The sequence below is a fragment of the Strix aluco genome, chromosome W (genome assembly GCF_031877795.1).
Source record: "Strix aluco isolate bStrAlu1 chromosome W, bStrAlu1.hap1, whole genome shotgun sequence".
Taxonomy (NCBI): Eukaryota; Metazoa; Chordata; class Aves; order Strigiformes; family Strigidae; genus Strix; species Strix aluco.
In genome coordinates, this window is record NC_133970.1 from 16,021,164 (window position 1) to 16,033,400 (window position 12,237).

Here is a 12,237-nt window from a genome sequence, read left to right on the forward strand (position 1 = left end):
AAAAGGCAAAGGATGGTACTGGTTATGTAGAAACTCAGCACAAAAGGCCTTAACCTCCAGGTTGGTCAGGGACATGTACACTAGGAGGCCTGGTCCCTAATATAATGAATAAATTAAATTAACAGAGTGGATGGGTAAGGACCTTCCTTAAACGAACCAGAAGGACTGCTATAGCAGACCGTCCTTATGCATTGCACAGTTTTGTTAGATAGTTTCTCCCTTGGCTAGGAGTAAGTGAATTGGAAAAGACAATTGTAAATATATCCGCCATAATGGAGAACATAGAAAACAAAACTATGGACGCCATACAAGCATTACAAATTGAAGTGCCCAGTTTATTTCAGGTAGTATTACAAAATCAAATGGCCCTTGACTTACTATTGGCTTCACAAGGGGGTGTCTACACTGTAATTAACACAAGATGTTGTGTATATGTAGATCAGAGTGGCAGAATTTCCACGGATTTGACAGAAATTTAGGAACAGACAAAGGTCTTGCATCAGGTTACCAAGGATGATATGTCCTGGGGCTTTGAAGAATTGTGGCACAAACTTACTTCATGGCTACCAAATTGGGTATGGTTAAGAAATCTGTTTGTAATAATAATAGTAGTAATCTACATCTGTATCTTAGCTTGCATTATAATTCAATGTTGTAGTTGTTGTAGCCAAATCTGTATGAAAATAAGGTATGGGTATTCAGTATTGAGACCTTGGATTTATGAGTCCAAAGTCTCCACAGGGCTCCCTCCTCCAGCTGCATCCTGTGTTATTCAGGCAGCCTTATCAGCTTCGACCTCCACACTATCCACCCCGTGACTAATAGTTACTTCTTGCAAGTGTTTGAGGCATTCCTTATGTCAGCCTCAACTTTTATCGCTTTCTCAGGCTGTTTTTCTTAGTTCGTGTTTCTTGCAGGCCTGGTTTTTCGTCTCTCACAGTCTCTGCCACTCCTTCCTCCTCATGCTCTTCCCCTGCTCCAGCATGGAGTCCCTCCCACAGGATACAGTCCTTCACACACTGCTCCATCATGGGTCCTTTCCATGGGGTGCAGTCCTTCAGGAACAGACAGCTCCAGCATGGACTCCCCACAGGGCCACAGGTCCTGACAGAAGATCTGCTCCAGCGTGGGCTCTCCACAGGGTCACAGCGTCATTCAGGTGCAGCCACCTGCTCCAGCATGGGTCCTCCAGGGGCTGCAGGTGGGCATCTGGTCCACCGTGGACCTCCATGGCTGCAGGGGGACAGCCTGACCTCTCACCACAGGCTGCAGCGGAGTCTCTGCTCTGGAGCACCTCCCCCCCACACTTCGCTGACCTTGATGTCTGCAGAGTTGTTTCTCTCAGATATTCTCACTCCTCTCTTCTGGCTGCTGTTGTGCAGCAGTTTTTCCCCTTCTTAAATACATTATCCCAGAGGCACTAGCACCATCGCTAATTGGCTCAGCTTTGGCCAGTGGCAGGTCTGTCTTGGAGCCTGCTGGCATTGGCTCTATCGGGCATGGGGGGAAGCTTCTGGGATCTTCTCACAGAAGCCACCCCCGCAGCCCTCCTGCTAACAAAACCTCGCTACACAAACCCAGTATATTTATATCTCTTTCTTAAGAAAGTTCATACAATTTCATATTATAAAGACTAATATAAAGACTAATAGTTAGGGAATGAGATTTTCCTAACATACTTATTACGCATGCTGAGGCCCTGCTTTACAGGAAGGTGGCTAAACATCTGCCTGCCAATGAGAAGTGGTGAGTGAATTCCTTATTTTGCTTGACTTGTGTGTACAGCTTGGCTTCACTTGCTAAACCCTTTTCCTTTTGCCCTTCTGATTCTCTCCACCTTTCCACTGCAGGGGAGGTAAACCAGCAAGCAACTGTGTGGGGGCTTACCTGCCAGTCAGGGTCAACCCACCACAAGTCTGTATTGCATCTTGATAATAAAGTAAAATTAAAATACCTTTATAAATATCATTTGTAAATTGTGACTATATGAAGGAAGATTGTGAAATAAAATTGGAAATGAACGGAATCCCCATCTTTTTGTATTTAAGATTAGTGCAAAGTTCTTCACCTGGGGAGGAACAACCCCAGGCACCAATATAGGATGGGGGCCACCCAGCTGGAAAGCAGCTTGGCGGAAAATACCCGGGGGTCCTGATGGATGCCAGGTTGAACATGAGCCAGCAATGTGCCCTTGCAGCAAAGGCGGCTAATGGTATCCTGGGCTGCATTAGGAGGAGTGTTGCTAGCAGGTTGGGGGAGGTGATCCTTCCCCTCTACTCAGCACTGGTGAGGCCACACCTGGAGTCCTGTGTCCAGTTCTGGGCTCCCCAGTACAAGAAAGACATGGACATACTGGAGGGAGTCCAACAAAGGGCCATAAAGATGATGAAGGGACTGGAGCATCACTCCTATGAGGAAAGGCTGAGAGAGCTGGGACTGTTTAGCCTGGAGAAGAGAAGGCTCAGGGGAGATGTCATCAATGTATATAAATACCTGAAGGGAGGGTGCAGAGGTGAAGATGGAGCCAGGCTCTTTTCAGTGGTGCCCAGTGACAGGACCAGAGGCAATGGGCACAAATTGAAACACAGGAGGTTCTTGTCTGATCGCAAGGAGACTTTTTTACTGTGTGGGTGACTGAGCGCTGGAACAGGTTGCTCAGGGAGGTTGTGGAGTCTCCCTCCTTGGAGATTTTTAAGAGCCGTGTGGCAGGTGCATCCGCCCAATGAAAGCAGAGCTTCTTGGCTGCTGAAGTGCAGCAGCTCCTGGCTGCCTTTGTTCTCAGGGCTTCACGGTAATTGGGGCCTTTGGCCAATGTGAGCCACTGTTGACTACAGGTCAGATTCGGCCTGGGTATAAATGGAGTCCCCTGGGGGAGCCATTTTGAGCTTATCCCCTGGAGCAGCAGCTGCAGTCAAGGACTCTCCCCTTGGGTCAGGACGCTGCCCAAGGAAACTCCTCGAGGTGCCTTGGGTCAGGACGCTGCCCTGAGCAGGTCCTCGAGGTTGAGAGCCCTCACTTGTTAGGTGAGTGATAGAGCGTTTTGGATTGCCGTTAAACCCTAGGGAGTGGGGCTTTGTTCTGCGTTTTGGGTTGCCGTTAAACCCTAGAAAGTTGTTCTGTTCTCCTCTCACAGACATTCGAACCTGTAATTTACGGAGAGCTAGTTAACTGTGTTAATAATTAATTTTTTTTTTTGGTGGTTGGTTGCTCATTTGGGAGCCTCCGTAACACCCCCTTTTCTAAGTAGTTCAGTAAAATCTATTTCCTCCTTTGGTAATCCCAAATACTAGTTTATTGGTAGTGTTCAGGTTATTTCTAAGACAAATTTCACACTTCTCTGTAATGGACTGAACAATTTCTGTCATAGCTCTACTTATAATCATTTTCTGAAGGTGTTTCACCAAATTCTCTGTTCCCCAATGTACCTTATGTTCTTTCTTAGCAATTTCCCTCATCAATTAGGGTGGAACAATTACCTGTCTAGTGGGTGTAACGGCCCACCCATTCACCTGCTCCTTGGCCTGTAATTTAGTTATCAACTTACCATCTTTTTCATCATACTTGGGTGGTGTGTCTGGCAAAATTATTTCCTTTACAGGTACCAGGGCTAGGATGCCTTTTTCTGCAGCCTCCTTTGCAGCTTTATCTGCCAATTGATTACCCAATTCTGGTGCGGTTTTACCTGTCTGGTGGGCTTTACAATGCGTAACTGCGATTGCCTTGGTTTTTGAATGCTTTCTTGAATCTGGGGGGCATGTTTAATCACAGTTCCTTGTGTTGATAACAATCCTCTTTCTTTCCAAATAGCCCCGTGGGCGTGGACTACCCTGAAGACATACTTGGAATCTGTCCATATGTTGGCTCCTTTTCCTTCACTGAGGTCTAGTGCTCTCTTGAGGGCTATTAATTCGGCTTTCTGGGCGGATACCTTTGAAGACAAAGCTCGCAATTCTATTACCTTGTCAACTGTGGTTATAGCATACCCAGACATTTGCTTTCCATCTTGAACAAAGCTGCTTCTGTTGGTGTACAGCTCCCAATCCAGGTTCTCTAATGGGGTGTCCTTGAGGTCTGGTCGACTGGAGTAGACTTCTTCGATAGTCTGCAAACAATCGTGCTCTGGCACTCCTTCTACTTGGTCAGTCGAGAGAAACACAGCAGGGTTAACAACTGAGGTGGTTTTAAGATGAACATCGTCCTGTTCTAGCAATACCACTTGGTATTTTAACATGTGGCTGGGAGCCGGCCAATGCCCCCCTTTTTGTTCTAACACAGTAACCACCATGTGTGGAACATATACAGTAATCTTTTGCCCCAGAGTAAACTTGCAGGCTTCCTGCATTAGCAACACTGTCGCTGCTACTGCTTTAAGACAGCCAGGCCGACCCTGGCTCACATTATCCAATTGTTTGTAGAAATATGCAACAGTTTGTGGCTGTGTTCCAAGGAACTGTGCCAGGACACCCAAGGACACACCCTTTCTTTCATAAGTAAAAAGTTCAAAAGACTGTGTGAGATCTGGTAGTCTGAGGGCAGGTGCTTCCATCAGGGCCTGCTTTAATTGCTTAAATGCAGTTCTGCTCTTATCAGTCCAATCAAGATACCCATTGTGGGAATCTTTTAACATCTCATATAGAGGTTTTACCAGTAATCCATAGTTAATGATCCATAGGCGGCACCATCCCACCATTCCCAAGAACGCCCATAGTTCTTTCAAGGTTTTGGGCTCAGGGAGGCGGCAGATGGCCTCTTTGAACTTGGATTCTAGTTGTCTTTGACCTTTCGGGATTTCAAATCCCAAATATGTAACTGATTCTCGGGCAATTTGGGCCTTGTCCTTTGACATCCGGTATCCGCTGATGCCCAGGAAATTCAAAAGGCTTATGGTCAGGGCAAGACATTGTTCCTCAGTCTCTGCTGCAATCAAAATGTCATCCACATACTGTAATACAGTTGTCTGGTGATTTTCTTTTCTCCAAATTTCTAACACTTTTGCCAATTGATTTCCAAAGATTGTTAGGCTATTCTTAAAGCCTTGAGGTAAAACCGTCCAGGTATATTTTGTTTTTCTCCCTGTTTCTGGATTTTCCACTCAAAAGCAAAGAGCTCCTGACTTTTAGTATCAAGGGGAATGCAGAAAAAGGCATCTTTCAAGTCTAAGTCTGTGAACCAACCTTGTTCCTCAGTGAGGGCTGTTAAGAATGTATATGGATTTGCCACTACAGGATGAATATCCTGGGTTATTTGATTTATTACCCTCAGGTCCTGGACCAACCGGTAATCCTTATCACTGGCCTTTTTAACCAGCAAAATGGGGATGTTGTATTTTGACTCACACTCTACTAGTAACTTATACTTTAAGAATTTCTCAGTTATTGGCACCAATCCATTTCTAGCTTCCAGCTTCAGAGGATACTGTTTAATTCTTACCAGGGATGATCTTGGTTTAAGATCACTTCTTACTGGTTCTGCTCTTTTGGATTTTCCCAGGACTTCTCCAGCCCATACAATAGGAATCACAGCGTCTTCTACTTCTGAAGGTACCTCCTGTAACTCGGCTTCTGTAACATAAAGACTTGGGCATCCAAAGCTTTATTTTCAGGAATATGGATTTGGATTTTCCCTTTTTCAAAAGTGATTTATGCATTCAGTTTACTTCATATGTCCTGTCCTACTAGTGGCATAGGGCAATCTAGTATATAAAGAAATTGATGGGTTAACACCCTGTTCCCAATTCCAAACTTCAAAGGCTGGAAAAACAGCTGATTTTCTTTCTGCCCTGTGGCACCAATCACTGATATAAAGAATTTGCTCATGTTTTTTTTACAACTATTTAGTACAGAATATGTTACTCCTGTATCAACTAGGAATTTAACTGTCTCATTTCCCAGCTTAACTGAAAGCAAGGGTTTGGCTGGGGAGTCTTAATTCCTCAACCCCAGTCCCTGTCGATCTGAGTCTTCCATACCAATCATAAATAAGTCTGCCTCCAGAACGGGTGCAGACAGGGGTATCCAATTAACTGATCGTCTCTTTGGGCATTCATTTTTCCAGTGTCCCTTTCTCTTGCAGATCACACACTAATCCCTTCCCAGAGGGATTCTGTTTCTCATATTTCCTGCTGTTCTTTGTCCTCTCGGGAAACCTCTTCCCCCAGAGGAGGTTTGTGCTTAAGCAAATGCGGTTGCTGAAATTGCAGCATTTTCTGTTAACTGAGATGTTGACATTCCAGACACACCCTCTACTTTTGTAACTTTCTTCTTATAGCTGGTCCTGACTGACCTATGAACAAAGTAGTCAACTGTTGATACTGTTTATTCATCAGTCTGCCTGCCCCTGTATTTAGATTCCAGTCTGGCTCTTGTGCTGGCATAAAATGATCTGGACCATCCCTTGTATTTAGCCTCCCTTCCTCCTGAGCTTTTTCCAGCACCACTCTCTTTTCCTCAGGCAGGACCCAGCAGACTCCTTCCAAATAATTAAATCTGATACTGAAAAAGGCACCTTTATCCAACTGATCTATCTCTTCCTACTGCTTGCCTGAGAGGGACTTGTACGTTCTGAGCATTTCCCCACCTAGTCCTACCCACCACCAGACTGAAACCTTTCTCCTCGTCGGAACTATCCGAGTCACTATCCTTTTGTTTCCTTTGCCTTCCATTCACTCCCTGTGAGAGACGAAAAACAGGTCTGCAAGAAACACAGACTGAGAAAAACAGCCTGAGAAAGAGATAAAAGTTAGCAGGGGGAGTGGAGGCCCTCCAACCTAAGGAATGCCTCAAATACTCGCAAGACGAAACTACAGTCACAGGGTGGATGGTGTGGAGGTCGAAGCTGATAAGGCTGCCCCAATAACACAAGATGCAGCTGGAGGAGGGAGCCCTGTGGAGACAGGACAGCTCTGCTCTGGTGCACCTGGCCAAATTTCAAGGGCCATCTGTCCGGTGAATGACCTTTGCTTCATTATCCACGAAATGCATATTAAAGTTAACACCCCTCAATATGCTAACGAGGGCTAACATGATCATGCTAATTACATCATCCCATGAAACACCTTACCCCTCCCCGTACATGGGATACGTAGGTATGTGGGTCGACCTAGGGGATGGACCCAAGGAAAGTGGGTATAAATCAAGGGGGGGGAAGAAAGGGGGGGGCCTGGAGAGTGCAGTGAAGTGAAGAAGATGGCTGCCTCCTGGAACCCTCGCTGGTGGGATCGACGCAGAAACCCAGACCGGTGATCTCTATTCCCCTATTCCCTCCATCTCCCTCCTTTCCTTTTTCCCCTTTTCCTTCACTACCATTAAGCAATACAAGGCATACTGTATTGCTTGCCACAACTCAGTATATACTTAGCCAATTATCGTGTATCCAATTAGTACATTGTGGGAAGTTAATAAATGTCTGGACTTTGAGATTTCTCTCACCGTTGTCTGCTCTGTTGGGGATTTACGAATCTGAGTCACTTGTCTCCCTCATCTGAGCGGGACATGACACCCTCCCTTTCACCCTGTGCTACCATTTCCTACTCATTTGTCCTTTGCATCGCCTGCTGATGCTACATGCTGCTACAACACTTAGGCAATTTCTTATTTTCTGCCTCTAGTGCAAATACACCACTTTCACTTACAATCAAGCCACATTCCTTATGCATATCATTTATCATACAATGCAAAGAACAAATTCACATATGGCATCTCATTACATTTTCCTTCACGTCTACAAAACAACATTAATCGCAATACAGTATTATAGTTTATATTTCCGTTCTTAGGCCATTTCTCCTGATCATCTAAAGTATATAAGGGCTATCAATGATTACAATATTCAATCAGTTTCTTTCAGGTCAGTGGTTCCCCCCCAGATCTTTCCAGTGTTTCAATAAGCAGCCTAAAGGACCAGCCTTTAGAATTCCTCCATCCTGTGATTGGACATAACCCATCACAAAAATAATACAATAAACAAAATAGTTTTTATAGCTCAACCTTCACAGAATCACAGAATCATCTAGGTTGGAAAAGACTTTGAAGATCACCTAGTCCAACCATTAACCTAACACTGACTGTTCTCAGCTACACCATATCCCTCAGCGCTATGTCAACTCGACTCTTAAACCCCTCCAGGGATGGGGACTCCACCACTGCCCTGGGCAGCCCATTCCAACGCCCGACAACCCCTTCTGGAAAGAAATACTTCCTAATAGCCAGTCTAAACCTTCCCTGGCGCAACTTGAGGCCATTACCTTGCGAGTCTTTCACCACGTCTTACAGGCAGGCAACCAGAAATCCCAGAAGAATGCCTTTAATCTTACCAGGGGACTTACTCCGAGCTCTTTGGTCTGGGGATCAGAGGTTCTCCCCGAGAATCCCTCAGTGCCAGCTGGAGGTCCTTCAACCCTGCGGATCTGTCAAGATTCAGCAGCAGTGTCACATCTGGGGTGCCAAAATGTTACTGTAAATCCGGTCTCAAAAGAACCCCCTAAGACTTAGTTTGAAGTTTTAGCAGGCAGGCATTCTTTATTGCAGCACTGGATGCACAGGGGATCATTCCACCTAACATGCATGCCGAAAGACAAAGGCACACTTATTATATACAGTAAAAGAAATGAATATTCATGTAATTTCTGAGAAGTACACACCTATTTCCAGAGGATCTAATACATATGTTGATACATTGTGCAAGCATACTAAAATTTGGAGAAAGGTCTCTGAGGGGCTTCCATGGGGTTTTTTGGTGGTCTGTGGTGGTCCCTAGTGGTTGTTGAAGAGGTGTCTCTTAGTGTCCTTTCCATGAACTCTGAGTCTTTTTTTCATATAAGGTTTTTTCTTGGCTCATTGCTCTGTCTGTAAAGTTTCTCAGCTTTCTTATCTTTGGCTCCCACAGGTGTCTGTTGGTTTCTCTGCCCTCCCCTCCCTGGGATGTACCCATCACAGTTGAAAAAATTATGTCCTTGGGTGCATTCTTGTCTGAGGCCCCTTACAGCAATTCCATAAGAAAAAAATCTGTTTGTAGGTTTAGATGGAAGTTTTAATTAAATTCCTCTATATTTGTGTGTAAACTAAGATCAAGTTTGCAAGAAGATACTTTTTGTAAATGCACAATGATTAGGAGCTAAGGTAAAGCATAGGTCTATACTAATTACTATATTTGCCTGGTATGCTATATAAACACCATACTGAAATATGAGGACTAAGCAGATGAGAAAAAAATTACATGCATTCATGGTACCTTTCTTCCTTTTTATACGTTGGAAGTTGTTATCTATAGAAGGGAACACTATATACAAACAAAAAATTAGTTTTAAGCAACAATTTCAAGGTCCTTTCCAACCTAGATGATTCTGTGATTCGAGTGTGATCATCACTTCAATACTTGGTTGTTCTTAAGAGTTAATTTTAGTACACTTGTGCAATGTATTAACATATGCATTAGATTCCCTGGAAATAGGTGTGTACTTCTCAGAAATTACATGAATATTCATTTCTTTTACTGTATATAATAAGTGTGCCTTTGTCTTTCGGCATGCATGTTAGGTGGAATGATCCCCTGTGCATCCAGTGCTGCAATAAAGAGAATGCTGCCTTCTTAATGCTACATTAGTGTTAAAGAGGTTTATTCCCTATTTCGGTGACAAAATGACAACAGCGAGTACTATAATACTGTTTTCAGAAGCATATGTTTTTTTCAGATTTTGTGGAGCTGCTTTAGTACTACTAGATCACCCCAGAGGATTCCTGGTTTAAGCATGTTTTTTTCATTTATCATGAAAATATGAAATTTATTTTGAGAATATATGTTAAGTAATAGAAGCCACAAACAGGTGACTATAGACATTTCTGAAAATCTTTTTAATAGAAAAAATAATCAGAGTCACAAATAAGACATCCACAAAGACATCTAGCTGCTGTCTGCTATGAACTTGGGGGCATGTGTGTGGTGTGCTGTGTGTAAGGAACGTGCAAGGCACCATGCTCGGACTCGTATCTGAGGGTAGAAAACATTTTCAAGAAGGCATTTTCATTAGAAGACATTTTTAAGGCTGCCTTTTCCTTCCTGTCTCCTCCTCAACCCGCAGGGACACTGACAGGAATCAGCCCCACAACTGCCGACCGGCCCTGTGAAGTGCTAAGGCTTGGACAATAAGCCCAAGCCAGAGTTGACCTATAGATGAATCCTGTATGTTTTATAACTGACAAGCATTGTATCAATAGGTATTGTACTAAATTATAACAAACCACCTATCCTGATGTAAAAGGTGGGAATATTGAAACCTGAACAATAGGCCCTGAACCGAAATTGCTAACTCAGTATGTAGTCATTAGTGAAATATGTATGGAAGATGTAGCTTAAACATCATAAAACATGTATCCTTCTTTGTGTGTGTAAACAAGATAACAGGGCCACAATAACAGGGCCACAGAGACAGTTGTCTGGCCCTGTGACCTGGTGTGTGACCTTGCTCATAAATCACCTAGATAAGCTGGGAAAACTCCATTAGGTTTTTTCCCTGAGCCCCGGCCAGGCTCTGGGAAAATCTAACGTGAGACTGACTTCAGATATTTCCGCTTAAAACAAAAGGTGCCAGCTCTTCTGGCTTACTGATTTCAGGTATATAAGGCTGGGCCCGCTCACAGCGACTTTGGAAGCCTCACCTACGGGTGGACGCACCGCGTAGGATTTCCCACTTGCCGGGACAGGCTCTCCAAATCCTCGCTGTAACCGGGGCTGCCCAGCGACTGCGGATCTGGACGATGGTAACGTATGCAAGTGGTGATGGATCTTTCTTAATCACTATTCTCTCTCTCTCTCGTGTAGTAATGATTTGATGCATTACCCTGTATTTTCCTATTTGTTTAAGCGCGCTACTTTGTTTTTCCTTACTGTATGTTTTCTATATTATTCTGTTATATTATTTAGTTATTTCTAGTAAAATACGCCTGCTCTTTTCACTCTGGTGTCTGAGTTTAATTGATATCCCTGATCAGCAAAACACCCTGTGACCACCCCGCTCTGGCTGGCTCCAGCACAGCCTTCATTTCTGCAGCCAGGCCTTCAATCAGATGCAGCAAGAAGCGGTATGACCGAAACTACTCCTCCCTTACCGGCACAGGAAAGCAGCTACCAAGGACACCACACCGCCCCTCCCTTCTAGCTCAATGCAGGGGAAACCGCATCACCTGCCACTGGCCAGGCACGCAGACGGTGGCTAGGGGTGGGATAGGCTGTCCTGTCATGCTAGTAGTACCTGCCTGCAAACTCCACAAACCAGCTCACACCTTTATCATAATATAATTCCCTTAAAATAAACTGTAGATTGTTTATACAATATAACATATAATTTGTTTTGGCTTGATAGGGTCATACAAACCTACTTAAAACACACACATTTGCCTTTTCTGGCTGTGCAATGGTTGGTAACTCATATGCACCAAGCAGTCAAAAAAATAATTATTTCTAGACATTTTAAGTTAACTTCAGGCATAATGTACAGAAATATGCACCTAACAGTGAATGCTGCTACAGAACTGTCCTGGTTTCAGCTGGGATAGAGTTAATTTTCTTGAGCTGGGAGGGGGCACAGCCAGAGTGCCAGGCCTGGATTAGCCATTGGAGTATTCCATATCATGTGACATTATGCTCAGTATATAAGAGAGGCAGGTTCTCTCTCACTTCTGGTCTGTGACAGTGGGATCTTTGTTCTGTGGGGACTGTTGGCCAGGAGCAGGCTGCGTATCAGTCGGCAGGTGGTGAGCAAGCACATTGTGCATTACCCATTTGGACTTTATCTGTTATTATTTTGTTACATAACAATCACTAAACTGTTTTGTTTGTTTTTTTTAATCTCAACCCAGGGCTTTTTTCCTTGTGTTCCTTCAGTCTCCTGCCCCCTTCACCTGGCAGGGGCAGGGGGTGTGTAGGGGTGGGTAAGCCACCAGCTGCTGGCCAAGTTCAAATCATGACAAGAACCCATACCTTAAGGGCTACATTTCAAATCCAGCAGTTTCTGTATATAGTAGTCAACCTTTAAAAAAAGGCCTCCATAAAGAATAATTTTTTTCATACAGTCTGTATTACTATTTTTGAAGTACAAGTATAAGGACTACTGTGCTATCAGTATTCCTCTACATCCCCCCCCTAGCAGGAAACCCCAGCACAGTCCTCAGGAGACAGGCAACTTTTCAGCACTAGGTCAGCAGGGGAAAGAGGGGTGAGGACAGAGGCAAAGACCCAAGACCC